The 25,623-nt window shown below is 42.4% G+C and overlaps 1 long non-coding RNA gene across 2 annotated transcripts; it reads right to left on the bottom strand.

Moving 5' to 3' along the window:
* Positions 1-25,173, bottom strand: LOC114222426 (uncharacterized). Of its 2 annotated transcripts, none has more exons than XR_015768790.1 (3): positions 24,981-25,173; positions 24,496-24,556; positions 1-540 (listed from the first exon to the last, which is right to left on the bottom strand). It is a non-coding gene; the product is annotated as an uncharacterized LOC114222426 (long non-coding RNA). The 2 variants fall into 2 exon arrangements; XR_015768791.1 differs by lacking the exon at positions 1-540 and adding an exon at positions 9,380-9,605.
* Between the last annotated feature and the right edge of the window lie 450 nt (positions 25,174-25,623).

Below are 25,623 nucleotides of genomic sequence, written 5' to 3'. Positions count from 1 at the left end.
ATAGATTGACAGATTGGTGTTAGGACAATTGGAAGAAGGATGGCTTAGAAAGGTCACATGGCGAGTAAGTGGATTCAAACTCAGACAATCTGGCCTCAGAGCTAAGGTCTTGATTAAAACACTATATTAGCTTTCAGAAATATTGCTGCCTGAACACAGGTATAATATCCCATTTAACACATTTATGGCCACTATTCTTAGACATGATGGAAGCCCAGCTATGAATATAGATTGAAATGTAAATATGTTTACATCAACACTAGAAAAAGGTGTCTGAGAGAGGATATAAAGACTTCCTTGGAAATATCTGACAGTGGAATCATTTATGTCCCACCCGGGAGAATGAAGATAAAGTGAAGTACCTTCTCTTCCATGTAGTCTATGGCAGATTGTAATCATCATTTTGCAGATATCCTTGGCTGCACAGAGCTTTTATGCATTGAACGTCTCTTCTCCTTTCTCGAACACCCGAGATATGTGAGCTTGACATATAACGTCTTCTCTTCTTTTGTCCAGAAGCAAGTTTTCATTGCTATCTTTCTATCAAAACAGGTTAATACTTTGACTTGTTAATATTTTAAAATCAAGAACAAAGCTGTCAATCTGAGACAAACAATTTGCAGGCACCCAAGGGCATCTCGGGATGAACAGTCTATGGTTGACAAATTCAATCTAGATCACAGCCATTGACAACAATATTAATTCCTCAGTTAGCAGTAAGAACAGAGTGACCATGCGCACTGACGGATAATCAAGTCTGAGTAGAAAATTGCATTTTGAGAAGTTCAAATATCAATGCTTCTTATAGGTATTGTATATTATTCAGTATAACCAAAATAATTTATCAGGAATTAAAGAGACACGAGAGAAAGAGAAAAGAAAACCATGAGTTTATAGTGTACCATAGTCCTCTCCCATATAACAAATGCATGTTGGATTTACATATAGGTTGTTTTCCTGGGGATTTTGATCAATTGAGGCCTTAGCGATATAGGTTTAAATATACTGATCTCAATTCCCAAGTGTTTGTTGGTTTGCGCTGTTCTATGCTGCCGCGCACCCACCTTTAACTCTTGATGGCTGCTTACAAATCCTCGAGCAGGGCTAGGAAGGAGTGGAGAAAGCTTCATGCACAGTCACCCCTCACTGAGAAATCCAAGTGTTGTGCCCCGATCCATGGTATCTTATCTTTGCAAAAGAGAGCCAAGAGCAGGATTTTTGTGGGGAATAGTGGGAGGCAAGCTTCCGTTGCTCTCTACATGGCACTCATCACGGTCTGCCTGGGATGAGAGTTAATCTGGAGCAGGAGACAGACCATTCCTGTTACCTACTGAACATGCTGTCAGTGATCTGTCTCCTGCATCAGAGCTCGAGCTTCTAGAGGGCTCCAACCTCTCAATCTTCTGGTATCTTTGCAGTTCTTGCACATGATAGTTCATCAGATAATTATTTAGTTATGGTTAAAAGTTGTATGTTAGGAGTTGTTGAAAGTAAAGCTCAGGAGGTTGATATCTATAAGCTAATAAATAAGGATCCATTGCAGATTCTTAAGAAGGTTTTTTATTTTGTTTTAATGTTTTGGTTAGGTTATTGCAGGGTTTCTCAACCTGCATTTGACGCCAGATAATTTTTTTGTTGCTAGGGCCTGTCCTGTGCATTGTGGAATGTTTAGCAAAATCCCTGGCTTCTACCCATTAGGTACCAGTAGCACCCCATAGGGGCAACAACCAAAAATGTTTCCAGACATTACCAGATGTCTCCTGGGGTTGCAAAACCACTGGGCTGTTAGGGGGGGATAGTGAGATTAGAGGCTAGGAAGATCAGATGCTCAGATCAGAGGAAGGGGAGCCAAAGAAAGGAGGTGGATGGAAGATAATTCAAGTGTAATTTGATCTAAGGGTAGTGGCTCATTATTGGTGATATTACAACTATATGTAGTATTTTGGAGCCTACTACAGAAGTGTTGCGTGGTACTGAACTAAAAATCTAAGGAACAATTCATGAGGCATTCCCTTTTGTTTCTTCTGGAAAAATATGAAACCTTATGTTGCTTGGAGAAAACTGTAGCCAGAGTTGTCAGGGAAAGGTTATGGCCAATTGTCCTTTTGCCTGAATAAATTTACCCTTTATGTAACTGAAAATACCAAAAGTAAACATGCAGCTTTTAACGCAAATTGGTATTTTATGTTTATAAAGCTTTCATTTTATTGTACAAGAGAAAAAATGTTCCTGCAGGTTATGCTGTAATTCCCTTCCGCTAAGAAGTATATTATAAAAATCGATGCTGTTACCCTTTGAAATGTGAAGCAACCCTCCTTAAAGTGTAGTGGATGTTATCAGATCAGTTTCAGGAGAGGCTTGCAGGGAGTAGGAACATGAAATACATATCAGATGCAAAACAATTTGGTTTTGAAAAATCTGCACATTTGTTGTTTATTCCAGTGACAGGAGCTAAGAGTGAGTTCGCTGTAACCAACCAATGTTGCAGCAGCATCAGGTGTCATATAAATGTAACCGAGCTACTGTTTGCCAGTTAGACGAGGCAGAGATTAGGTGAGGTTTAGGCTGCCCATGGTTTGCTGCCATGCTTCATTTTTCGTAATCCTCCTTATTTTCTGCTCCTGCAAGAAGTAAACAACAGTCCTACTATCTTCCTATATTTGAGTATTGATAATTGGGCTATGTGGATGCTTCCAGGAAATGTCCATATGCAAAAAATATTTGCTTGGTGGCCTTCACACTGATGACAGTGAAATTCCCAGGGATCCAGCTCTTGACACATGATCCTTAGAAGTAAAGACCCTCAGGACGATGGTGCCAATCTGGCCCCTTATTAAAGTCCACAGGTATGCTTGGGATCATTTACACCGTTTCATTTCTACCAAAAAACTGGTTGATACAAGGTGCGTGAAATCCACTCCCGTTTTTCAAAGTGAGTTTCTAGTGTTGTAAAACATCTCGTGTTAGTTTGCACTTTAAATTCTTGCTTTACGTGCCATCTTGAATTTGTCATCAGGTACAGTGTGAATATCGGCACCGAGCATTGTGCGAGATGTTGCATTCTCCCAGGACAGTTCTGGCGGGGGACAGGTCTCCCTGGTGGGGCATTAATGCTGCTAGCCTCTCTTCTGGGTTCCCAGCAGCCTCTTCCCCAGCTTTCGGTCCATCCATTCCAGCACCCCAGAGTAGAACTCTCCCCCTTGCTTGGGGGAACCAAGCAAGGGCAAGTGCAAAGCCAGCCACACATAAATGAAGGTTGTTGGTCATCAGAATGAGACACTCATACTGGTGGAGGCTATTTGGGAAGATCTGGCCTCTCTGGTGTCCTTTTTTTTCTGTTCGCTATTCCCACTACCGGTGCCATATGCTCGCATTTCCTTTCTCCCTTTTCTTCTCTCTCTTTCTTTCTTCCTTCATTTCTTAGTCTGTTTCCGCTGTTGTAATAAAATACGATACGGCTGAGTTGCTTATAAACAACCGAAATTTATTTCTCACAGTGCTGGAGGCTAAGTCCAAGATCAGGGTGCCAGCATGGTGGGGTGAGGTTTCTTGTTGTATCCTCACCTGGTGGAAGGGTCCGGGGACCTCTCCTGGGCCTCTTATAAGGGCACTAACGCAGTTCTAGAGGTCTCACCTCCTGGCCCTGCTTCCTAATATCATCACTTTGGGCATTAGGGTTTAACATAGTAATTTGGAAGGGGGCACAAACCTTTATACCACAGCAATTTCCCACATGATAAGACAAGCTTCAGGTAGCAAAGCACCCAACAGTAGTAATCTTGCTTTTTGTGTGAATTCTGATTCCTTTTAGGATGTTCTTTATAGGACAGGTTAGTCTTCGGGGGCCAGAAAGGTGGCGGTACTGCTCGCTCACATAGGTTCGTGGTTTTTATTCCTCTCAAATAGTTTTTTTTTTTTTTTTAAGTAACATCTAAGCCCAGTGTGGGACTCGAACTCACAACCCCGAGATCAAGAGGTGTAGCGCTACAGACTGAGCCAGCCGGGCGCCTCTTCTTTCCGGTAGTTTTAAAGCAACATGTCTGCTACGAGAGAACTTGTACCAAATCCTGAGTGCTCGCGTACCTACCGCCGTTGGTGGGCTCCCACGCCCTGGGGAGCGGTAGCCGGGAGCGTTCCTGGTCCCTGGGCCACACTGCAGAGTCGCCACTCTGCTGCTCACTAGCATCCTTGATTTCCTGCCTTCTGTTCCCGGATTCCTAACACAGGGATGACCCCAGCAAGCTGTCACTGGGTTGTCATGAGGGCTAAGTGAGTTTATCAATGTCAAGTGCCAGTTCACTCTCGATGAATGCCAGGTGTAATAATATCACCATCCTTGCCCTCAAGGAACTAGGAAACTAGTTAGGGAGGTGGGACAACAGACATGAAACAGTTCAGAAGAGAGTCTGTCAGAAAGTTTTACATGGTAGGTTTAAGTGTCCCGGGAGTTAAAAGAATGAAAATTTTCAGGGTTCATCGTCAGGTAATGTTAATAGAGGCTGAAGCTTGTTTAGGCCAACATACATTAAGTGTTTACTCCTCCTATTAAGCAGTCACCCAACTGAGTGTTCACCAGCTGACATTCACTTTGCTAATCACGTTTTCTACCCCAGGGAAGAGGTACAATTCTGATCCCCGTGCTGGGTCCTGGGCTAAATAACCCTTCACCCTTTCAACCTCCTGGAATTAGGTGGTACTAAGTCCATTTCACATATGAAGCCACCGAAGTTCAGAGTTACTTTCTGAGTTCTGTTAGTTTCTCTAAGGTGACAGTGGTAATAAGTGGCAGAGCTGGGACTGGACAGGTCATCTGATGGCAGCGCACGCGAAAGAGGGGCACGTAAGGTGCAAAGGTGCAGAGGGCAGGAAACCGAAGAGGCTGACACTCCAGGGGGAAGAGAACATCTACGGGGAGTCAGAGATAAAATGGGATTCCTAGGAGCAGTCTCCTTAGAAAGATATCACGGGCAAGCAAAGGTGCTTGGACTTGACCCGGTGCCACTGGGAAACCCACTGGCCCCTGAGCCCTGGAGAGAGTGACATCATGAAACAAGCTGAGCCCTGGAGAGAGTGACATCATGAAACAAGCTATTACAGAGTTTAGCCAGTCCAGCCTCATGGGCTAGTGGCAGATTAGAAGGGCTTGAGAAGGCAGCCAGGCAAACGGACGTAGGGGAGATGCAGGGGTGAGTTGATGTGGGCCCAGAGCCGGGTGTACCAAACAGAACAAAGAGGAAACATCAAATCCATGGGTCTCCTTAAAGGCAAATTGCCAGGTCTCTGTGCCAGCTTGGATGAGGATGATAAATGAGAGAGAGAGGAGCAGAGTGTTCCAGAATTTCTTGCTCTAGCAGTCCTGAAAATAGTGATGCTTCTGACAACGCAATGAAAATCAGGAAGATACGTGGAGGAGGATTCGTTTTGTTTTACATACATTGAGCTTGAGGCAGCCCGTAGGAATCCTGTGAACAGTTGGACAAATGGAGACGAGTGTGCATGAGAGGTCAAGGCTGGAGACAAAAATCTGAGAATCAGCCATGTGGAGGAAAAAGGATATCCCTCCAAGGCAGTGATAATGCATAGGGTTAGGTGCCAAAATAAGGAAAAGAGACTGCCAAGGGAAAAAGAGTGATAGTTACAGGAAAATCAGGAAAACAGAAGAAATAACTGCACCCACATTAGACAGGTCAGAAGGTGATCATTTGGGCCATGTGAGGAAGTAAGCCCATGGGCTCAGTAGACATGAGGCTGGAGGCCACACAGAAAGAAGCAGGTGGGGGAGGAAGAGAGGGGAGTGAGCAGAGATGCTGGAGAATCTACAGACTGATGGGAGGAGAGGGTTAGGCTAGGGCTACCCTGGAAGGGGGAGGGGACGCAGGGCCAAAGGAAGGTTGTCTTGGTTTCATTGTAGAATTAAGTGGCAGCAGTCCTGTCAGCCTCCCGGTTCAGCAGGGAGCCCGATGTGGGACTGGATCCCAGGACCCTGAGATCACGACCTGAGCCGCAGGTAGCCGCTTAACCATCTGAGCCACCCAGGCACCACAAAGTGGAGATTTTTCATAAGCTTTATCGCTGTGCCTCCAAGCTGTTGTTTTTTTTTTAAGATTTTATTTATTCATTTATCTGACAGAGAGAGACACAACGAGAGAGGGAACACAAGCAGGGGGAGTGGGAGAGGGAGAAGCAGGCTTCCCGCTGAGCAGGGAGCCCAATGCAGTGCTCGATCCCAGGACCCTGGGATCCTGACCTGAGCCGAAGTTTTAACAACTGAGCCCAGCTGCCCCTCCAAGCTGTTTTTTGATTATTTATGTCTAGTAGTACAATGTTTTTGAGCATTCAGTTTCAATATATGCATATTTAATTTTGAATTATATATATGTATACTACAATTAGCTAATATCTCAAGGTACATCATTCAATAGGGTGAGTTCACGATTAAAAATAGTTGATATAATTTTATAATTTAAATGTTCTTGATAATTTAGAATTATTTTGGGGTGACTTCCTGTTAGAATTGATTATATTGTCATTGTTTTTACCTTGTACTTGGCTGAGGGTTTGTTTAGCAAAGCTATGTAGCATAATCCATATTAACTAGGTCCTTAGAAACTCCCATTTATACAAACTCATGCTCCTGGGCCCCACACCCCCTTCAGAGCACTACATCCTACAGATGTAGGACTATGTGAGTGTACCAGCATCAGTCTATATATTGAATATCTGTAATGCCTAATTCTCCCCTCCCTCCTCCCCCCGCTACCTTCCTTCCTTGCTACAAAATGAGCATCCATCGATGCTCTAATATTACCTGCCAGTAAATCATCTTACCCTGGAGTGTGTGCCCCCGCCCCTGCCTTGGAGAACACAACTTAGAATGCAAAATGGAGGAAATGGGAGAATCACACTTATCATTACTCCGCGACAGCACTTCCTTTTTCTTTAGTAGGTTTCATGCCTTGGATTGGGAATCAAGAACTTCGGCCTTCACTTTCTCTTTACCTCCAACTTGTGTACTGTGCCCTAGGGCAAGCTCCTCTATCTTCCCGGTGCCTCAATTTCCTAATCCACAGAGCACAGATAAAAACATCTTTCATACTTTCCTTAAATGGCTGCACAGGTTCTTCTGGCTGGTGTATGTGAAAGTGTGACAAAAACGAGAAAATGCCAAATGCATGTTTATGATAACTGTCTTTCCAGTTTCACCTCTAGAAAATAGAGATTCCACATGGTACACCATCTTTTTTTCCAATCCTTTACAATGTAGCAAATCCTTTGATCATTAAGGATTTCTTTCTATTATTCCAAGTCACTGAAGTATGATGTATACAGGTAGAATTGCGCCTCTTGTTAGCTAGCAATGCTTACAGATTCCTTTCTGGTGTCTTTGCCCACACAACTGCCACTTCCCTGAGGTCCCTTCTGGCCTACAAAAGCCTTGTTTTTACCGTCAACAAACTCTCAAGCCTGCACTTAACTGTTTGAGGGGCAAGTGCCTCCGGATGGTTCACCTTAGTATGGATGCTGCCAGGCACACCCAAGGCCCAATCTACACACCACTCAAACAGTTCAGAGCAGAGAAAGACACCACACAACTTGCTTTGCTTAAATTGCCAAGATTAAAGTAAAACAATTTTTTTGTGTGTGGGGCTGGAATAATTTTGAATAACTTTTTTCTGACTGTTAAACAGTCATGGTAGAAAATGTAGAAAAGAGAGATAAACAGAAAAAGAAAATAAAAATGACCTGCCTCTTTGAACATTTTGGTGTAAATGGTCCCATTTTCCCCTTCTGTTAAAAGGGATAAAATCACAGGGCTTAGTAATATTATTTTAAAATATGTAATAGCATACATATTTTACTAAATAGTCTTTTCTGATATGATTTTCTAAAAAGATTTTATTTATTTATTTGAGAGAGAGTGCGCACAAGCAGGGGGTTGGGGCAGAGGGGGAGGGAGAGGGAGATGCAGACTCCCCACTGAGCAGGAAGCCTCCAGGACCCCAAGATTGTGACCTGAGCTGAAGGTAGATGCTTAACACCGACTGAGCCACTCAGGTGCCCCTCTGACTCGCTTTTTAATGGTGCATTCTATTCCGCCGGATGGATCATAATTTATTTGACAATAGGCTATTGTTGAACACATGGAGATATTTTGGCAGCAGAGTAGCAGAGCTGGCCAGTGGGCAGGGCTGGGAAGTGAGAGACACAGTGTGTGTTTCCCCTGTGCACACGCTCCAAAGAAGATACTTAGGTGAACCTTTCTCTTGTGTTCTTTTTCACCCATCTCCTTGATGGTAGAACTTAGCCCCATGTTTACCACTGCCATGTATATCCCACACAACTTTATCTTTAAAGGTATCAATGATTACTCCTTTTGGATGAATTCACAGAAATGGAAATTGGAGATTAACTGGTTTATAATATTCCAAGTCTTTTGATGAGTATTGATTGCAAAATTGTCATTTGGAAAGTTTGAACTAATTTATATTTCCTGGAGTAATGTAAAAGGCTCCTTATTTCCTCAGTGCTATTGCTAACACTGGTGTAATGTTTTCTAAACATATTTTTGAGTGGGAATAGTTTTGACTCTTTATATTTACTGAATTAAGTTGTTCTGTGGACATCTTGCCAAAAAAAGTTCTTGGTTTCTAAGCCTCTCTTAGATGGTTGTGAAACTGTTTTAGTTTCTTGTTTGTTTTTAAGGCAATAACTATAGCAATAAGGAATGAAAGCAGAACATACCAAGATAGTGTATTACAATCACAATTGAGTAGTAGGATGTGCTGCTAAAGCATTCTGATAGGCAATGACTGAGGTATTGGTTAGCGGGTGTTTTACATTACAAAGTTACAAAGTTTATCTGGAGATAAACCATGCCAGTTACCTAATTCTTTTTATAACAGATTATGGGGTGACTCCTAGATTTTAGGGAAATAGCTTCTTGATGTTTGAATAGAATTTAATGTCTATATGATGAGCTTCCACCAACCATGATTCTGGCTGCTAACAGTATTTGATACCACAGGTCAAATTTGCCAAGGCACTCTAGTGTCTCAAAATCTGTTAACAGTAACAAATTAATATCTGGTGTATTGCAGTATTATCTTTTTTGTATTCTCCCACTATGGGCTGATTTGTGTCTTCACCTCCTCCATAACAACTGCCTATGTGCAATTGTTGGCTTCATCAATTGAAAACTGGGTAGCAGATTTGAACTTAGTCCTATATCTAGTAATGAAGAAGATATATATGCTACTATATCTACCGAAGAGAGAAAAGATCAGTTTCACTAGATCTAACCTTATTTTTTTTTACATGGAATTTAAGAGGCTCGTATAGAAAAGTAAATGATTCTCTTATTTTTTTTTAAAGATTTTATTTATTTATTTGAGAGAGAGAGAATGAGAGATAGACAGTACAAGAGGGAAGAGGGTCAGAGGGAGAAGCCGACTCCCTGCTGAGCAGGGAGCCCGATGTGGGACTTGATGCCGGGACTCCGGGATCATGACCTAAGCTGAAGGCAGTCACTTAACCAACTGAGCCACGCAGGCGCCCCAATGATTCTCTTATTTTCGAAGCGTTGGACAGATGCTTTATCTATTACACTGTAAAATAAAATGTGGAAGAAGCTGAACCACAATGTAATTTTCTTGCAGTTCTGACTGTATATTTCCCTTTGGTAATAACAGAAAGCATGGATTTGCTTTTGTTTTTAGTTTTCTTCAGGCATCTGTTGATATATGGGTCACTCAACAGCAGCAATGTAGTAATGCAAGTGCTGGAATAATAATGACAACCCAGGAAATTCCCATTTAACTAGAGAGATTGGGCAGTGCTGTTTTTGAATTTATTGAATGTTTTGGCTAGTCAGTTATTGAAGTAGGTGTTTGCCAAATATTTACCTGCCTGCCTCGCCTATCCCACTCTGTTAGGTTGGAGGGCAGTGTAGAGGGAGCGTGGTGGAAAAAAATATAAGAAATGATCCCTCCATTCAGGAGCTGACAAACCAGTTAAGTAGACATCTTTACATATATGAAACTGGGAATACTACCGAACAGTGCCCAGTTGCTAAGTATGAAGCAGAAGATGAATATAACTATAGGAATTTGGGTTGGAGGGAAGGGCAATGAAGCACTGGAGCAGTGAGGAAAGTTTCATGCAGGAGGTGCCCTGGGCCTGGTAACACAGGCGGCATTTATGCAGGAAGTGAGGAGGACGAGGGGTTCCGTGAAAGTGAACTGACTGGAGGAGATTATGAGTGGGCTTAAGGTGGGGCTTGCTGAGATAACCAAATGAAGAGAAAAGGAAGCAGAGTAGGAAAGGGTAGTGGCTGGAAAAACTCCAAGTTATGGTAAAAGATCATCCTGAGGAGTCTAAGGCACTGTGTTCAAAGATATGACAAACTAGCCTTGGGACTGTTGGGTTTGAATTCTGGGGCTGTGGGCTGGGTGGTCTAGTCCCGGAACACAGCACTGAAAGGAATCCAGGGGGCAGGTAAGTCTTTAGGGAATCTGGCTGCATTAAAGTTTCAGGCCATGGATAAATGCATAGCTTATGGGGTACAAGGTCAGTTCTAGGGCAGTTCTGTCCAATGGAAATAGAGTAGGGGCGCCTGGGTGGCTCAGTCATTGAGTGTCTGCCTTTGGCTCAGGTCATGATCCCAGGATCCTGGGATCGAGCCCTGCATCGGGCTCCCTGCCCCGCGGGAAGCCTGCTTCTCCCTCTCCCACCCCTGCAGCTTGTGTTCCTTCTCTCGCTGTGTCTCTCTCTATCAAATAAAAAAATAAAATCTTTAAAAATAAATAAATAAAATAAATAAAAAATAAAATAAAATCTTTAAAAAAATAAAAAAAATAAAAGTATATATCACATAATTTAAAATTTTCTGGTAGCCACATTTTAAAAAAGTAAAAAGAAACAGGTGACATTAATTTTTATATTTTATTTAATCCAAGATACCCCAAATATTATCATTTCAACAGGTAATTAAGATAAAAAAGTATTTGTCAAATATTTTACAATTTTTTGTTCCTAACTCTTTGAAATTCAGTGTGTATTTTATAACTGTAGCATATCTCAGTTGGACTGATCACACTGCAAGTACTAATAGCCACATGTGGCTAGTGGCTACAATATTGAACAATATAGTTCTAGGGTTGAGTGCCAAGGATGCCAGTAAGAGTTAGAACTAGTGTGAGCATTATGCAGGAAAACTGGGGAAATCAAACTATATTTTGGATTCAGTCAGAGCTTGTTATGAAGGAAAGGGGAGGAGAGAGAAAGGTAGAATTTAATGGAAAAAATATATTTTTTAAGATTTTATTTATTTATTTGACAGAGAGACACAGCGAGAGAGGGAGCACAAGTGGGGGGAGCGGGAGAGGGAGAAGCAGGCTTCCCGCGGAGCAGGGAGTCCGATGCGGGGCTCGGTCCCAGGAGCCGGGGATCATGACCTGAGCCGAAGGCAGACAGACACTCAATGACTGAGCCACCCGGGTGCCCCATAATAGAACAAATGTTTTAACTAGAGGGTACCAGAAGTTCTCAAGGCTGATACTCAAGTCAAAGGGCTCCGTTCCAAGCTCTCCGAAATAATGATAGTCATGCAGAGAACCAGAGATGGATATCACAGACAGGCCTGGGCTCATGGGAGGGCCATCAAGTGGGAACAGGAGCGGTTCAGAGGACAAGGGTGAAGAAACGATCCTCTCTGCAAGAAGGGTCTGCACTAGGGTGTGAAGGGGAGAAAATTAAGATGGTTTGGGTAGGTGGTAGAAGAGAAGACTATGACTGAGACTAGAGTTTCTCTGGAAGGCATAGGTGAGGTAAGGATGTAGACTTGGGAGGCAGACTGGACCTAACCATAAGGTAGGACCTCACTATGTAGGAGGACCTCACCATGTGGGAAAACTCAACTATGTAAGAGGTCTACACCACTGCAGGGAACCTGCCATGAGGTAGGACCCACCATATGGGAAGACCTGACAAAGTGGGAGGACCCCACACAAAACAGGACCTTCTCATGAACGAGGACCCCACCATGAAATAGGACCTCACCACGCGGAAGGAATCTACCATAAGACAAGAGTTCACCATATGGGAGAACACAGAAACTCTCCACGTGGGAGGAACCATGAAATAAAAAGACAACTCATAGAATGGGAGAAAATACTTGCAAATGATATATCTCATAAATGACTTGTTTCCAGAATATGTAAAGAACTCTTATAACTCAATAACATAAAGATAAATAACTCAGTTTTAAAAGTAGGCAAAGGATATGAATCGACGTCTCTCAAAAATAGATACACAAATAAGCACATGAAAAGATACTGAACATCATGCAAATCAAAATCACAGTAAGATGCCACTTCATACCCACTGTATGGCTAGAGTGAAAAACAGGGAATAACAAATTTTGAGAACAATGTGGAGAAACTGGTGAGAAGAACTAGTGAGAACTGTAAAATGGTGCAGCCATATTGGAAAACAGTTTTGCCATTCCTTGAAATGTTAAACATGGAGATACTATATGACCCAGCAATTCCACTGTTAGGTATCTACCCCAAGAGAAATAAGAACATATGTCCATACTTGTATGGACATATAATTCTCACAGCAGAATAATCAAAAAGTGAAAACAACGCAAATGTCTATCAATTAATGAACAGATAAACAAGGGTATATCCACACAATGGAATATTATGTGGTGACCAGAAGGAACGAAGTATTGATAAATTATACACCGTTGATGAACCTCAATACATTATGCTAAATGAAAGAAGCCAGTTGCAACAGACCACATATTACATGATGATTTATATGACATGTCTACAATAGACAAATCCATAGACACATAAAGTAGATTAATGTTTGCTTAGGCCTGGAAGGGGTTGGGGGAAAGCAGGAATGGTGAATGATGGCTAATGCATGCAAGGGTTACTTTGGGGATGTGTAAAGGTTCTAAAATTAGATTATGGTGATGGTTGCACAAGTCTGTAAATATATTAAAAACCATTAGACTGTACACTTTAAACAGCTGAACTTTATGGTTTGTAAATTATATCTCAATAAGGTGGTTAAAAAAAGTGAACCAAGCTTCAGGGTCCTGTGGGATAATATCAAGTGGTTTCATATATGTGAAACCCAAAAAGGGGGAGGTGGGTAACAGAAGAAGTAATGGCTAAAAAACGTCTCAGATTTAATGAACACTGTAAACCACAGACCAGGAATCCCAAAGAATCCCAAGCAGAATAAACACACATATTCACATCACAAACTGAGGTATATCATAGTCAAACTGCTGAAAAAAAGTGATTAAGAGAAACATCTTAAAAGCAGCCAGAGAAAGAAACACAGAAAGAGAAAGAAAGAAAGAAAGAAAGAAAGAAAGAAAGAAAGAAAGAAAGAAAGAAAGAAAGAAAGAAAGAAAGGAAAGAAAGAAAGAAAGAAAGAAAGAAAGAAAGAATGAAAGAAAGAAAGAAAGAAGAAGAAAGAAAGAAAAGAAGGAAGAAAGAAAAAAGAAGGAAGGAAGGAAGGAAAGAAGGAAACACATTATACACAGAGGAATGTAGATAAAAATTACAGCAAACTTCTCATCAGAAATATGTAAGAAAAAAATGAAATAACTATAAAATGCTAAAAGAATAAAAAGTCAATTTAGAATTCTATATTCAGTAAACATGTTCTTCAAAACAAAAGCAAACTTTTAGATAAAATGGAGAGACTTGGTCACCTATGGATTTGTACTGTAAGAAATGTTAAAGGAAGTTCTTCAGGCAAAAGGAAATCACTATCTAATGGAGAACTTGGACTTAACACAAAGGAACAAAGAGCACCAGAATTGGTCAATATGTAGATAAATATGAAATATTTTTTTTACTAATTTCTTTAAATGATAACTGAGCAAAGAAAAAAGCAAAAAAAGCACAATTAGTTGTGATGTTCATTAATAGATGTGGAAATAAAATGTATGACGAGGGCTCAAAGGAGAAGAGGGGGAAAAAAGCAAGCATAATGTTGCAAGAGGCTTACATATCTTATACAAGATATGGTATAATATTATTTCAATGTAGACTGAATAAATGAAACAACAATATTGTAAATCTTAGAGGAACCATTAATAATTAGGATGAAGAGAAATAGCTTATAAACTAATAGTGGAAATAAAATGGACTTCCAAAAAACAACCCAAAAGAAGGTTAGGAAAAGAAACAGGAACAATGCAGATTTGGAAATTCATAAAAAAGACAGAAAAATCCTGAAGTATGCACCCAAAACAGAGCTTCAAAATATATACAGGAAAAACTGATAGAAGTGCAAATGGAAACAGACAAATGCATAGCTGGAGACTTCAGTTGCCCTGTCTTAATATTTGTCTCCTGATCTTATAGCCATGGATGAGATGTCCTCCAGTGTGGATGCCATTCTGTTCATGCGCATGGATACTACTTCACAATCATTGCTTATTTTAGCTGGCAATGGTTTTAGACAAAGACTAGCAGGGGAAGAAAAGCATTTTGAGGTAAAAGGATTCAGCGAGGAAATGCATTATGGCTTTTGGAAAAGATACGGATTTAAAGTAAAAACAAAAAAATAACAGAGGAAAAACAAAATGAACTAAGTTTTGATTTTAATGGTTATCATTGTTAGCACCGTCTATTTGTGAATATCTCTAAACACATCCCTTTGCATGTATATTCATAGGGAAATATCATTTTTCATGATATTTCATGAAATATCTATATTCACAGATTCCGTTGTATGTAGCAGAATTTAACTAGTTATTGCTTCAAGGGCATTTAGGTTGCATTCAGTTTTTCACTATTATAAATTAAATGGAAATAATTAGCATATTTTGCCCAAATAACTTAATATCTATGAGTGTTAATATTCCTTTCAAATATTTTTTAATCAGTTCTACAGATTTGTAAGTGGAGAAAACTGTTAACAAGAGTGAAAGTGTTTTTTATTTCCTGAGAAGGAAAGCCTGTCTACTCCATTCACAATATTAGCATGTGCATCTTAAGATTATGGGAGATGGGGAACCTCAATCTTGTTCCCCTCTTCTGTTTTGCACTTACATACAGAAGTGTCCAAAGAAAGTTGTGACCAATACATTCTGGGAGCAGGTTAAGGTTGTGGGGGTCCTATGTCCGAGTCTTCTCTGCACTGATTATATTGTTTTTCACATGATCCGCTGTCACTTAGGTGTGCCCCCATCCCCATGTTTTCCTCTGAGTACCCCCAGGCCCTCTCCACAGTGGCTTCTGGCTGCGCCCCTCCTAAGAGTGGATCTTGTTTTTTCTTTAGCTTCTCAGAGTTTTATGAATGAAGATACAGCCTTGTTCTACCACTCCTTTTGTGCCTTTAGAAGTGGTCCTTCTGGCTAATCAGATATACTAACTGGTACTGTGCTGTTAGAGAACAGTAACATTTTAATGTGTGACTATTCCAAATACCACTTATCAAAGGCAAAATCAGATTTTAAGGCCTTATTACCAAGGAAGGCCAGCTGGGAATTTCAAGCTTCCTCTTAGGCAGTGAGGGCATTATCATCAAGCAAAGGGGGCCTCTGCATCTTCAGGGCACACTACTGAGGGAGGTGCCTGCTATGAACAGCTTCTCTCCAGCCCAGTATCATAGCAAGAGTTCTTCAGAAGTTATGGAACTGATCTCATTTTCAAACAGAAGACCCCAATCCTTGGGGCTGATGATAAAATGGGTAGATGTGGAGCTGGGATAAAGGCAGAATGTACAGATTTTCACTTCTTTCTTTGTATCACTCATTGTTTTTCTTGGCATTTACCATACAGTGACTGTTTGACATTCATTAAAACTTAGCATCATATACAGTGCCAAGGTAAGGTCCCCAGGAAATGCAGAAGGATAATAGCTAAGCAAGAGGAAGCAATTTCTAGGAGGTTTCTAATAGTCACGTAGTCATTTTGTAGGCTCTTGAAGGTCTTGGGGTAAGGTGATATTATCATGAGGAAACATTGCAGGTTATATCAACTGTAAGTTCACCTGCTGGACAGAAGGAAAAGTAGAAATAACAGGATACACTGAACAAATTTAGAACTTGGAAAAACAACATGCTGAAGAATTGTCAGGGCTGGATTTAGAATACAGCTTTAACTGTATGCAGCTTCCTTTTGTTAGGTGTGCAAAACTGTTGTGGTCCATCACAGGGAAACTAAGATTGAGAAAACTACTGCTTCTTGGGATTTACCCGACAGTGCCTTGATGCCTGTCAGGTGTTGCTGTTCTCAGAAGTGGAAGGTCTGTTAGGCATTACTGTTCATAGTACTGGGGCTACAAAAAATAAGACAAGTTCTGCTTTCCACTTCAGAGTTTACTTGGAGAAATGTGGGTAAAAAACAATACATATTAATAAATTCTGTGATATAGGTGCGTTTAAAATGTTGTTAGAGGCAATGGAAACTCATCCAATTACAGATCATAGAATGGCCAGAAGTTCCTTTCTGAGCTTGTTGTTTCAGTAATGAAACAATTATTTGTGCAAAATGGTATGAACTCTCTAAAATATTATATGGCAACACTTATCAAGAGATTTTAAGATGTTCCTGTCTGGTCAAAATGATTGAGACTAATTCCTTTTATGGAAATAAGCAGATGCAAAAAAAAGATCAATATGTAAAAATGTACACCTCAGAATGTTTTTTTTATTATACTGAAAAGAAACAAATGAAATGTCCAATAATTGTGGAATGTTAATTATGACACTTCTACAGGATATATTTTGCAGTTGTATTTTTTTAAAAGATTTATTTATTTATTTTAGAGAGAGAGAGTGCGTGAGTGGGGGGGGGAGTGGCAGAGGGAGAGAGAATCTCAAGCAGACTCCACACTGAATGTGGAGGCTGATGCGGGCCTTGATCCCAGGACACTTGAGATCATGACCTGAACCAAAACCGAGTCGGATGTTTAACTGTGCCACCCAGGAACCCCCAGTTGTGATAGTTTTTAAAAAATGTTCACTGGCTTGGGAAAGTACTTCAGACAGTAGGAAAAAAATGGAGGCTATCAAATTTTATATATAGTATGATCACATTATTGTAAAAGAAAAAAATATGGGAAATGATTGAATGGTCAAAGGAAATCCTGTCCCTTTCAATAAAGGGAAAAATATTAACAAAATATTGAATGAGGGCTAATATGAAGGAAATGTCACTACTTCTGACTTTAGAATAAATTCAGTGTTTTCTGTGCCTTGCACATCAACAATGTTCTCAAAGGCTCTTTTAGCTTTTAAGCTCTTAGATTTTTTTCTCATTTAATTTAAGAAAAAAAAAATCTGTTACAGGCCTGCTTATTTGCAACTGGGCAGACTTCCAGGCTCGCTCACATATATGCATTTCTAGAGTGATGTGGGAAAACTGGAACCAGGATGACTGTTTAAAAGCCTTCTTATAGAAGTTAATCTTAAGAAGTGTTTTGAAATTAACAATCTTTGTCTTTTGAAAACAAGTATTACTTTTTCCTTTTAAACAGTTTTTGGTGGGAAGCTAAACTAGATAATGAATTGTTATTTTCTTTCAGATGCTATGAAAAGTATAAGGATGTGTACCTCCTAATGGAAAGAGTCAGTAACATTTGTGCAGTGAATAACTGGCCAATTTAGACAGGCTTTTGCAGCCTTGACTACTGCCATTTTGGACTGTACAGTTCCTGCTGTGGGAGCCTGTCCTGTGTACTGTAGGATGTTCAGCAGCATCTCCAGCTCCTACCCACTAGATATAGGAGCATTCCCTCCCCAGTGCTGGCAATAAAAAACATCTCCAGACATGGGGCAATCTGCCCCTTCACTGACTTGGACAAACTGGCAAAATTTGTCACCTGAATGAATGTGGCTTTTGGGTACATATGCATTGCATGCATGCACATACACACACATACTGCATATTACCTTTTTTTCTTCTGGAATTGGGTGCTTTCAGATTAAAAAAAAAACATGAAGCATGGCAACCTAAGCTCTGGGATTCCAACTTCTCTTTTTGAAGTAAACAAGTTAATGAATGATACTTTCTAATATGTTTCTTTCTTCCTTTCTTTTTTTAAAGATTTTTATTATTTATTTATTTATTTATTTGAGAGAGCGAGAATGAGAGAGAGCACATGAGAGGGGGGAGGGTCAGAGGGAGAAGCAGACTCCCTGCTGAGCAGGAAGCCCGATGCGGGACTCGATCCCGAGACTCCAGGATCATGACCCGAGCCGAAGGCAGTCGCTTAACCAACTGAGCCACCCAGGGGCCTAATAGTCAGAGCAAGGCTCTGAAAAGCACAACTCCATTTCATAAGGGCTGTTTTCCTGGTTAATTAATTCACAAGAAGGCATATAAAAGGTAATAAACATTTTACTGCTTACAGATCTCTATGAATCTCAAAAGCTTCACAATGCAAGACATATTTCCTCAAATATTTCAACATATAATAAAAGGGAATTATCAGTGAAGACTTTGTATAGTCATCACCAACCCCTTCCCCTGCCCCTGTTCAGTCTGTTCGTCTCCGGCTGAGAATAAAGAATGGACAGACACGACCAGGATTAAAAAGGGAGGGAGCATGTTTAGGTACTTGCCACAACTCTTACTCAGGTGACAAATAGTCCCTGAGCTCATCCTACATGCCAGGCACTGTGGCAAAGGGCCACAAAGAACAATCAGGGAAGCAAACAGGGGTGCCCTTTCGGAGTTAGAGTTTAGTAGGCAAAATAAAACAAATTAATTCATAAAAACAAGTAGGAAGAGATGAGTGGTTTTGATAAAATCTGTGAGTTTATGATTTCCAGCAGAGGGACTAAGAAAAAACAGTGCTTGTGCTGGGCCTTGAAGGCTGAGGATAAAAAACGTGGACCTGGGCAGTGGAGGAGGAAGGGTGTTTAGGGGATGGGGTCACACAAGTAAAGCGAGACGGGAATGGCATGGCAGGCCGTATGGTGCATTCTGAGCAGTTCTGATCAGCTGGAGAAAAGGTGGGCTTGAATGTCAGGCAGAGTGGAAATTTTATCCTACAGGCAGTGAGAGGCTATTGACAAATCTTAAGCAGGGGAGTGACAGGATTGCCTGCTTCAGTAGGATCTACGTGGCTGCTCCTGGGGACCCCAGAGCTATTTGAATGTTGAATTATAGCTGTAGAGTGTTTGGAGTACCTTGGAGGTTAAAAATGCGAGGTAGAGGCAATAAATTAACGCAATTCATCAACTATCCTTATTTCACTTTTAAAATGCTGCTGGGGGGCGCCTGGGTGGCTCAGTTGGTTAAGCGACTGCCTTCGGCTCGGGTCATGATCCTGGAGTCCCGGGATCGAGTCCCACATTGGGCTCCCTGCTCGGCAGGGAGTCTGCTTCTCCCTCTGACCCTCTTCCCTCTCGTGCTCTCTCTCTCTCATTCTCTCTCAAATAAATAAAATAAAATAAAATAAAATAAAATGCTGCTGGGTTTTGTCATGTTGGGAACAGGGTCTGAACTGAGGTCAGTTAACTAACATAAAGGTAAGTGAAAGTGCCTGGCTCACGGGAGACATTCAATAAATCCCCCACCAATGCCGCCAATGCCAACCATTTTAGACTGGAAAGACTTTTTGCCTGTGTTCAGAAGAATGCAAGGTGGCAGAAACCAACTTTCTACCCTTTTTCCAAATAGTCAATGGAGGAGTCATGAAGAGAGGTCCAGAAAACAAAACAAAACAAAACAAAACAAAACAAAACACCTTTTTGACAGGAAAGAATCAATGTCCTGGGTCAGGTAGATATTCAGCATAAATACCACGGTGTGTTCATAGAGTTTCCTGCTCACAGGAACCTTTGGTTCCAGTTCTGGGAATATTGAAGGAGTGCTATATTAAAATAATTCACCAGGCATTTACTTTTCTTTTTTTTTTTTAAAGATTTTATTTATTTATTTGACAGAGAGAGACACAGCGAGAGAGGGAACACAAGCAGGGGGAGTGGGAGAGGGAGAAGCAGGCTTCCCGCCGAGCAGGGAGCCCGATGCGGGGCTCGATCCCAGGACCCTGGGATCATGACCTGAGCCGAAGGCAGACGCTCAACGACTGAGCCACCCAGGCGCCCCAGGCATTTACTTCTTTTAATTTCCATGGGGACTAATCTGTCTTTTGGAGAAACCACTTCTTTTTGCCACAAAATCCAATCTTGACTCCAGAACCTGCCTACTGCATTTTCCCATTCCAGCCTGGATTTTGCTATGGGGAGCCAAGTATATAAGATGACTGCACAGTACTAGGTCAGAGACCCCATTATCTCAGGGCCAATCAGTGAAAGCTGCTGACACAGAGACATAAGACTCTACCAAAGGATAACATAAAATCCTTGCCAAATCAGGATCGGATTTGGCTGCATATTACTTGGTAATTCAAAATAACAGTGGCTTATACAACGTAGTTTATTTCTTTCATGTAAAACAAGCATACAAGGACATGGCTGTAGATGGCTTTCAACTTCAAGGTCAGCTGGTATTCCAAAGTGCACACTAGAATTCCAGCCATCATGTCCACATTCCAAGAAGCAGAGAAGAGGAAACACCTTCAGAGGGCTTTCCTGTAAGACTCCACTCACATATCATTGGCTAAACTTAAGTCACATGGCCAGCTGTCACCTCCGAGGCAGGCGTACTGCTGGTCCCCACAAAATGGAGGGCTCCATTAAAAGGAAGATGGGAGGACTGACACCGGGTAGAGAAGTAACAGCCTCTCCGTCTGACCCTGTGAGATGCTGGGATTTGCCTTATCAAAAGCACATCCTAGTTCTCAGAGACTGCACATACCTCTACCATTTCTATTGTTGGTGAGCATAGAGGGATAAAGCAGATAAGTTTGGAAAGGGCAAGAGAGAGATTAGACTTCTTAAGGCTGGTTAGCCTGGGGACGGGTGGTGAATTCTCAGTCGCATGGTAGATAAATCAGCTTCTACGTGGACCTTCGCCCAGAACCCAGAGACTATGGCTATCCCTGGCTTCAGTATTTGTTCCATAAACAAAAGTTTTACTCATGGATAGGAAATAATGACACCAGTGCCACCTTCTCCACTTCCTCTTTCCTTATGGCGGCATTCAATTTCCCTGTTGGGCTGGAATATGACCTCAGAATCCTTCTCAACACATTGTTTCTGGCAGTTACTCTAGTTCAAGGGACTTGGCATCAGTGTTTAAATCCACTAGCCATCATCTTTAATTGCTTGTGGGAATTTTCATTCAGACAATCTCTGGATATAATTGTTTACTTCATAGGAGTAAATCTCCCTGGAATTTTAGATGTATCCATAGGCAAGAAAGGTTTTTAATTATAGGTAGCAGTCTTGGTGGTCTTCAGATTATACCACTAAGTGACTACAATCATTCACATTGCTGGACATATTCTACACCTGATCTTTTGACTGTTTACCTTACCAGATGATGAGCTTCTCAGGGGTGAGAACTAAATCTTATCCATTCTTGTATCCCTAAGGTGCCTGGCTCAGCACACTTTTAAGAAATGTTTTCTCAATAAATGAGTCACTTACATTGGTCAAGGTCAAGTGGCTATCAAAGTAAATACTTCCCCAATAGCTGGTCACATTTTGGACTGCCTAGCTTCAAGTACTAGATGGAGGCCTTATCTGGAGGGGAGGTCATTGGAAAATAAAATGGTGACAGGAAGAGTGTTGGTGGTACAACAAAGGGTCTTGGTTTTTCCATTACTGCTTACAAATGTTGACTAACACAGGAAACTGGTTACCAGTGATAAGAAAAGGGCAGATATACTCTGGGAAGGTTTTTCTCCCCCAGACTCTATCCATTTTCCTTCTTTTGACCAAAAGTCCAGGCCCTGCATTAACTTGGCTCAGTGTTTTCTGTACTCTAGGGGGTGATTCATATTTCATGGATATAAATGTGACTGAAGTAAGACTATAATTATGATCTACCTGATTCAATTAAGGTAGCTTATACTCAATAGTTTGTTTTTTATAAGTAGATCTTAAAGGTTAATACTAATATCGATCATATGTGTTAAATATTGTGGGTCCACTGAAAAATGTTGTTAAAAAAAAGCTACTACTGCTAAAAAAAATTTGAAGAGCAATGACTTAGGTTGTTCACCTAAGTTTCCATATTCACCTCTTCACAATGACCAAAAAATTTTTTAAAGATTTTTTTTTATTTATTTATATGCCAGAGAGAGAACACAAGCAGGTGGAGTGGCAGAGGGAGAAGCAGGCTCCCTGCTCAGCAGGGAGCCCGATGCAGGACTTGATTCCAGGACCCTGGGATCATGACCTGAGCTGAAGGCAGATGCTTAACCGACTGAGCCACCCAGGCGTTCCACAATGACCAAAATCTTAAACAGTAATTACAGAGAAAGGTGAAGGAAAAAAAATACCCAAATGATTCTTTCTACGTAAAGAGTAGGGTGGGTTATGAGTATATCCAGGTTGATGTTCTCTCAAAAGGCTGAAGGATTTGAGGACGGGGGCCTTGGGCTGCAGTGCTCACCTTCTCTCTCTCCCTCTGGCCCCAATCCTGGGCTAGATTTACTCTATTTATGAAGTGTCCTTGCATTTAGATTCCCAAGTGATGCAATGTCAAAGACATTGTGGCTAAATGCACATTTCTGCATATGCTTCTCTTCAACCCTCTTGCCTGTCTACTTACTCTGGTCAGAAGGGTGGGGCCCAAAGAAATAAGGATCCCCTCTCTTCTTGAAGTCCAGAACTAGTCCTAAGCAGTCACTGCCAGCTTCCTTCAAAAAGAGAATAGAAAAAAGGAGAGAAGAAACACTAGACTCTTTCCCACTCAAAACTTTTGCAGATTTCTTCTCTCATTATTCTAATCTGCTTCTTTGTTCCCTTCTTGTTCAGTGATATCTGGAGGTGTTTGGGTGATACAGCTGGGAGCGGACCTCATGGACTTAGCAGTCAGAACCAAGGTTAATATCTCCACTTAGGCCTTTTCTCAGTAGTGATCTTAGGTTTAATCATCAGAATTAAAGTGTCTTTATTTGTAAAATGTGGGAAACAGCATAGGCTTAGATGTAAAAAATACTTAGTACAGGGCATGGCTTCCAGCAAGTGTTTAATAAATAACACATTTCATTTTCATCTTGGCATCACTTTGCTTCTGCAACCTCTCCTAAAGTGTCACTGCGTTTCAAGGAGCGGGTGTCTTTGCCTGAAGAGTTTGAAGTGCGTGCATGTGCGTGCGCGTGCGCACGCATGTGTGTGTGTGTGTGTTGGTGGTGGGGCGTGAAGACTGGCAGGGGGGCGTGGCACTCAGGAAAGTCACTGAGGAGGCTTTAGCACTAGTCCTGGCCCTGTGGACCAAAAGTCACATGGCAGGAATGTCTAAGAGGGGATGAGGAAGGTGTGGGACAGAAAAGCTCCTGCAGACCAATGGCTGTCCATCCTTTGGCAAGAGGCTGTGGCTACCCTGAACCCCAGTCTTGTCTTCCCTCACCTCCAGACGTTCTTTTCAGTTAACACTGCCCGATGACCCGCCAGCACACAAAGCTTGCAGACAGCTGTTCTGCCTCTCCTCTTAAACCCTTCAAAGCATATCACTGATATAAATATTTAATTCTACAATGAAAATTATTTAATATACCTAAGTGGATATGCCATACACCTATGGTTCAGTATTTGGATGCTTATAGTATCCCAACTACAAAACTGCAATCAGAACAGACAAGATGATAACCCCTGTCCCAATTTTCATCCATCTTACCCACACACTGTAGCCCCGAAAACGTGAATATACACATTCACTGATTTGCAGTTATGTCCCATTCAAACTTCCTGGGAAGCAAGAAAGTCAGAACTGCTTTAATAAATGAGGATTATTTTGTCTTGTTGCTATTTACCCACCTTTTCAGGGCTGCAATTCTTTGGAACTTCCCTTTTACATTTCCTTTCTCATCTTGTCAACATCAGCACTTTGCTGCCATTTGTTTTCCAAGGACATGTGCCACTTACTGCAACAAATGGCATTAATCCAGTTCAGAGCATGAGGCTTTTTTGATTATTGACTAATAAATGTACTCATGTTTATGAGTGCAAGACAGACAGCACAGGTTGTAAAAAAGGATAGGTATCAAGAATTAAACGAAATAAAGCTATTTATAAAGCCTCAGCAAGATGTCCACATGTTGCTGATGCTATGTAAGTGTTAAGTTTCCTTACTTCTTTTCTTCCCTTTTAGTATTTGCATCTGTCACTAACTAGTACTGGAACCTCGGGCAAATCAAGGCACTTCATCTTTCTCGACTTCAGTTTCCTCAGATATAAAATTAATAGGGTTGCACCATATTTTTTGTGTTCAAAGCCATTTTTTCCCTGAGTCTTCTCACGACTCCTTCACTGACTATTTGGAAAAAGAGTGGGAAGGTTATTTCTGCCACGTTAGGCAAGGTCTTTCTGGGGTGCCGGGAGGGAATGGAACCCACGATTTACTGAACATCTCTCGTGAGCCAGGCACTTTCACATACCTTTATCTTAGCAAACATGCTTTAGATCAGGCTGTTCTCAGCAAGACAAAACCCCACAGCACTGAAAAGTAAAGGATTGCTGATGTTTAGTTATCTGTCTCTACTTCACATTAATTTCCTAGAAACTCAAAAAACACTGCAGCTAATTCCACATTAATGTAGCCCAGGGGTCCCCCAGATTTATCTCACGGCTTAAAGGTCACCATCAAGTCCTGGAAAAACTCAAAACAGAAGCGAGAAGTCCCAAATCAAGGCCCAGCTTCCTTTTAAATACTTTCAAAATAAAAGAATCCCCTCTCCCCGCGGTGTGGGAGAAACACAGCCTCCGCGCACCCCAGGGAGGCGGCCGCATCCCCACCCTTTCTCCACCGTGTGCCCCCAGCCCTCCCTCAGGCTACTCGGCTGCGCTCCCGCCCCCTCCGCCCTCTCCGCGGTCCCCGGGGGACCGCGCCGGCCCCAGGGCGGGGTAGGTCCGCCACACACACCTCTCGTCCCAGCGTTAGGCCCGGGGGAGCGGGAGGACGCGGACAGCGGGAGAGAAAGGGCCTCGAGACGCCGAGCTTCCAACCGCGTGGTCTGTGGCTCCTACGCCTGCCTGCGTGAGGCGCAGTCCCCGGCCTCGACCCCACACTCTGCGCGGGGCCGCGCCGGCACTGGACCTCCCTCTTCGCCGGCCGATCTGCTTCCAGGGCAGAGGGAAGAGGCGGCGACGGGGCGGGGCGGGGCGGGGGCTGCGACGGGGCGGGGCGGGGGCTGCGGCGGGGGGCGGGCGCCGACGGCGGGGGAGGGCGCCCGAGCATCCTCGCGGGCAGCACCCGGCTTCGCAGCGCGGGGCCCCAGAGTCGTGCCCACGCGCGCCCGCCGTTCCGCCCCGCACGGACACGCGGCTTCCCCGCTTGAACCGGAACCTCTTGCGGAGGCCGCCGCCGCCGCAGGGGACCTGGGCGCCGTCCGGGAAGCGCGGGGAGGGGGGAGGCGGCCTGCGCGGCGCCGCCCGCCATGGCCGCGGCGGGGTGAGCTAGGCTCGGCGGCCGCAGTCGCGCGGACCCGAGCGCTCCTCCGCCGCGGACAGGCCCGCCGAACGGAGGCGGGCGAGCGCGGAGGCCGAAGGGGAACAGGGGGAGCCGG

Source organism: Eumetopias jubatus, unplaced genomic scaffold (genome assembly GCF_037043125.1).
Source record: "Eumetopias jubatus isolate StellerSeaLion01/CBP00866 unplaced genomic scaffold, mEumJub1_p1.0 scaffold_8, whole genome shotgun sequence".
In the NCBI taxonomy this organism is placed as follows: Eukaryota; Metazoa; Chordata; class Mammalia; order Carnivora; family Otariidae; genus Eumetopias; species Eumetopias jubatus.
This window is presented reverse-complemented; position numbering and strand designations above follow the sequence as displayed.